At 52.2% G+C, this 5282-nt stretch overlaps 2 protein-coding genes across 3 annotated transcripts in view; one reads left to right on the forward strand and one right to left on the reverse strand.

Annotated features, from left to right (window-relative positions):
- Window positions 1-5238, reverse strand: part of foxn3 (forkhead box N3) — a 39635-nt gene extending 34397 nt beyond the window's left edge. The window contains exons 1-2 of one of the 2 annotated variants that reach the window (XM_072699120.1): window positions 5080-5238; window positions 4648-4891 (exon numbers count right to left, since the gene is read on the reverse strand). The gene's annotated coding sequence lies outside the window, so the exon portion shown is untranslated. Of the gene's footprint in view, window positions 1-4611; window positions 4892-5079 lie in introns of both variants that reach the window. The other variant, XM_072699118.1, reaches the window with a different exon arrangement.
- LOC111852627 (26S proteasome regulatory subunit 4) overlaps window positions 1-5282 on the forward strand; it is a 58122-nt gene that overhangs the window by 9646 nt on the left and 43194 nt on the right. The window lies entirely within an intron of this gene.

The following is a 5282-nucleotide window of genomic DNA, read 5'->3' on the forward strand; positions in this document are numbered from 1 at the left end:
TTAACAGCTTTCCTTTCAGGATGTACTCACAGTCTCTAAAGGCTTTTAAGTCAACTGACAAAAGGGCAAGTGGTTTCTAGGTCATTAGTCCTTTTGCCCCATCTCCATACCATACCAACCAGCACCAATCTGAGGTGGCATTTCAGTATGGAGAGTCTCTACATCAGACCAACCCAGTCTCTTATCCCAGTATGTTTTCTGGGTCATTAGTCCTTTTGCCCCATCTCCATACCATATCAACCAGCACCAATCTGGGGTGGTATTTCAGTACGGAGAGTCTCTACGTCAGACCAACCCAGTCTCTTATCCCAGTATGTTTTCTGGCCAATAGAAGCACATCCTTCCCTCATACTGGCCTGGCAACCACAGTGTCAAATCCAGCAAAGGATGAGTGGAATCCATGTCATTTGTTTTCTATACATGCTGATGGGTTAAGGGCTAATTGACAAGACCAAGTAATCTGGGTTAGCTTAGATAAGATGCATTAAAGCCCTCAGCTTATAGCTGTCAGAAGGGATCTCCTTCATCTGGAAACCTAGGCAGAGCCACAGTGAGGTCGCTCAGTGGCGGGAATGTGCCCCCCGGTGTTCTGATGCATTTTATTTAGACCTTTCGCCCTTAATAGGAGAAGGGCCTCTAGTAATGTGATGGTGGTCAGGGACCACCTCCCCCCTTCGCCTGGTGAGTAACCACACGTGGCCCACTTTGCCTCCTCTGATTAGCAAATTCATGGATCTGAATGCTGGGCTGTGAACAGCTATTGAGAGAAGGCTGGTCAAGTGGACCCCGGGCAATTCACTAAGTGGGACTGAAGAAAAACCCATTATCTGCGGCCAGTGGAAGAGGGGGCCGAACTGAAGGGCACTTACCGAACTGAGGAGCAGTACGACAGGGCGGCCGTGTGCACTGATGGCTATCCCCAAATTGCTACCTCCATGCCCCAGCAGAGACAGGTATTCCAGCTGCACCTGGTCCCCAAAAAGCGCCGGATATACAACTGTGCAGCTGTGCATTTTAGGTGTGTGACACATTCAACCGGCAAAGTGTTGCACTTCAACGGTGGACAGGTCTGCAGCACAGCTCTGAGAACAGCTATGACGAGCAGCCAATCCATGAGGGGTGCCCGAGGAACCACCAGGAACTCACGGCTCTGGGGAACGTTTGTATGAGTAAATCAACCTGGCAGGCTGGTAAGAAGCGCTCGGGCCATACAGTTAGCCTGTCTTCTCAGCGACAGTGCAGAATGAAATCCACATCAATGGAGTATGACACTGATAACAGGCTGGCTGAACAGACATGAAGATGACGGGACTCTCCTGAGGTCTCCAAGACGTCGAGACAGGCAGCCATCAGTACGTTTCCCAGGAAGCCACCCTGCCTTCAGCCTGTCACTTTAGGCTGCTGGGGATTTCTCGACATTAACACGGATTTGAACATGTCAAATCTGAGGCCACCGCTGTGACAGTACAAAACCACTGCACAACAAGGGGTCTTTATTTGAGAGCATGTAGCAATCATCTCCCACACTCCATTTTCAGAAGTATTTTTAAAAATAATAGAAAAAGACAGGGAACATTCAGAACGTAGCACGTCTGTGGTGTGTCTGTCACCTTCTGATGACATCACAGATGCCGGGAGAACCCTTCCTAGGGAGCGATGGGCCTGGGTTTACCCAGGGTTTTCATACATCCTCCTACAGATGTACAGGATTACCTGATCTTGGAGCAGGTCACAGAACACTGCGACTGCACATGGAGCAGGATGTTTTCAAGGACACCACCCTGCACCTCACAGCTGTCCGTTTCTGGAACATTCTCAGCTCAGTTTGATCTCCTTGGCTGAGTGGCCACGTTCGGAGGGAGAGCAGAAACCTCAGAGTTTCCATCTCACGTGAGGTCGTCATCATCCCCCACACAGGGTAGCTTTGGAAGCGTTCTAGATCCTGCTGGCTTATAGTCCTTCAGGATTGCGGATGACAGGAATTACGTGCCTCCCTCGAAGAGCTCAGCGACACCCTCAGAGTGTCCGGTGCTGTGTATGTGTGATCTCCTGGGAGAAGATCAGGTCACAGATGACAGAATAGGACCTCCCATTGCTGAAGCTGCCCAAATGGCAGCAATGTCTGTCATCCGTCTTAAGTACACCCTGTTTTCACCCTTGGGTCCACATGAAATGGAATGGAGATGCAGAAAAGCCGTAGAGATCTCGGGTGGATCACATTCCTCCAGACAGATGAATGTTCACAACAGCCCCTGGTCAGGTGTTCCTTTTATTGTTATTCCCTCATGTCTTGCCATTTTCCTTCGCCTCACAGCTCCCCCCTTTGGTCTACGGTTTAATATTCATAAGGGGTGGAGTCACACAGGGACCAGCCGCTGGCCACCGTCTCGAGTTGTCAGGGGAGATGTAGAACAGAGGCAGTGCTGGCAGGACTCCCACACGCCAATGGTTAAAAATACCTCCCATTCATGGCAGTCTGCTGCAAGACAACCTCCCACTTACACACACAGCCTGGAGAGCTTGGACTAAATAAACACAGAGCCAGTGCTAAAAGCAGGGAGAGCTACTGCTGCCTCAATCAAGCAAGCAATCTACCAGCCATCTGAAGGCAAACACTTGCATTCATGCCTTGCTGCAGAGGTGGCCTGGAGGCCTCAGGACTGCAGAGTGGGTTAAACAGACCAGCCCTGCTCTACAGCGACACCTACTGTTGACCAGGGGCCTATGGGACAACGCACCACTTCTCATATGTGTGAAAGTTGCAGCCCCTTATGATTTTGCCCTTGCATGATATGTCCAGTCGACAGGCATGGCTGAGAAGCTCAAAACGGAATGGGCTATAACCTGATGGACAGGATAAACTGAGGAGGTGCCCTGAGATCACACCCAGCGAGCTTCAGCTCCCCTCTCTGCCGACCCCACCCACAGCCAGCCTTCTCACAAGGCAGACACACTTCCTGCTAGCAGGCTTTCCTCAGATAAGAGTGTTCCAGTCAACAGGAAATCCTTTCATGGCGAGCGATGCAGCGCCAAATGCTGTCCTATCAAAGAGAACTCCTGGCTGGAGAAGGGCAGCCTGAGGACCTGGGACCGTGGAGAAGAGAGGCATGGACAGTGGACTGGAGAGAGGGAGAACAGCTTCCAATGCTCTGGACTGAAGACCCTCCTGAAGTAAATTAGCAATGGTAACGCAATGTCTCACCCCCACACAGAAATGACATTCTACCAAGAATCCAAGGGGAAGGACAGCCTCTCTGGACAGGTCACATGGAATAACTAATGGGGGGGTGACAATCGAATCATGTAAAAAAACAAAAACAAAAACAAAAAAAAAACAACAGTACACATACTCACACTCACAGGGCCCACCTGAGAAAGTGTGCATGTAGAAACCAGGCTGGAGAAAACAGTCTGCAGACTGCTGCAATGACATGCAAACAGGGCTTTCATAGTGTGGGGGGGGGCTGTCTTTGTCACTATGGCAACGGTGTCTCAGGGTGGCCGTTAGAAACCCTGAACTTCCTGTGTCTGCTCCCCAGCAGCCAATCGGTGGCAACGTTTTCTTTGGCATAAAGAACTCATGCTGTAAACATGCTGTTGCAGGGGCCACATGAACAGATCACAGAGAAGTCACAGAAAAGAGGCTGCAAGTTAGGGGGGCGGGGGGGGGGCATTCAACACCACGGGAATTCAGCTGGGCCTCAGTGTTAGTAAACATCCCGCTCTAGCCGAAATATCACTGAGCATGTTACATACCTACTAGCTACTCAGAGGGGCCTTCTGGCCATCAGCTGAGCGGAAGGCGGGGCTTTAATCCCCTCACTGTCGGCACGTTCTTCCAGCTGACTCACTTTTTCTAGGACTGGCGACGACGTAACCACAGCTCGGCATAACTGCAACACGATCACCGGGCAGACCGTCACAGGAAAGGCAGCCTGACATGGCTCACCGCTGCAGCCTTGGTGATGGACCCAGGTCAACAGGACCGAGGGAACCGGGCAGAGGGGGGGGGCAACCTAAGATTGACAGCTATGGGGCCCGGCTGTGGAGCTCATGAGTGTAATAATCTGATTAAGACAGACAGGCATAGAGAAGCTCACCAGCTCGCTCTCTCTCTCTCTCACACACACACACACACAATCACTGCTGCTGTGTAATGAATGACAGGTCAGTTTGTAGCGCAGTTTCACTGACGCTCAGAGCAGCCTCCAGTTTACCGCCTGACTGCGTGACTCATCTGCCACCGGGTACATGACATGTATCGCATACTATTGCTGCTGGGTTTTCCTGAGCCTGGGGACCGGCTGTGCCATATCGGGGTGTGAGGAAACTCTCACGGATGCGAGTTGGGAGCTCGGCACACATGCCCTCGCACGCTCTCAAACACACGGGGGCATGCACGAGACGCCTGGATCGCACACTTCCCCAACTCTTACACTCTAGCAGGAGACCCCCAAACCTGAAACCCAACTCGACGTGACCCCAACTACCCCCCCCCTCCACCCCACCACCCCACCGCGGTCCATTGTCCTCAGCCAACCGGGGTATACCGGGGACTCCCACAGAAGAACAAGCCAAGATTAGAGGAGGAATTAACAATCATACAGTAACCTTTTAATCCCGATCTTCTCTGGACAGGTTCCTCACCATGAGAGCGCTCTGAGCCTCTGCACGTTAAATCCCACTGGTTAATCCCTCCATTCTGCTCCGAAGCAGTGTTTCTGCAGTGACCACTAATCTCCACTCTCCCCTCTCCTTTCAGGCTCCTTCACTGTGCTGTGGAACGGAGGCTGCTGACGGCGAGGGCTGCGGGCTGTGGGCTGCCAGGTCCTAGTGCCTCCTGGGTTGCTGACAGGATTCAGCCGTTGCTCATTCTGTCTGTGGCACAGAGCTGAGAATGAATGAAAGACACAGGAAAACCCTGATGAAAGACTTCAGCTGGCTTCAGGGTTAAATATCATAGTGCTCATTAAGCATTTGTTTCTACAGAGCACACACTGTACTGTAATCTACCCATGGGGGGGGGGGGCAGTGTTGGGGTGGCCACTGTTGGGGGGGGTATCCTTCTGAATCACTGACCCACGGAGGAGCTTCTGTGATTTCATGCTGCTTTTTCAGGCCGAAGCAGGAAGCGTCCCTCGATGCCATCAACCCGGGGGCTGCGATGGCTGAGAGGTAGCGTGCCACATCTCTGGGGGGAGGAGGAACCCTGCCGCATGTCCCCTCCTGTAACGTCCCCTTTTAAACCACAGTTACACATGAGCACGCTGGTGGGGGGGGGC

Source organism: Paramormyrops kingsleyae, chromosome 14 (genome assembly GCF_048594095.1).
Source record: "Paramormyrops kingsleyae isolate MSU_618 chromosome 14, PKINGS_0.4, whole genome shotgun sequence".
Classification (NCBI taxonomy): domain Eukaryota; kingdom Metazoa; phylum Chordata; class Actinopteri; order Osteoglossiformes; family Mormyridae; genus Paramormyrops; species Paramormyrops kingsleyae.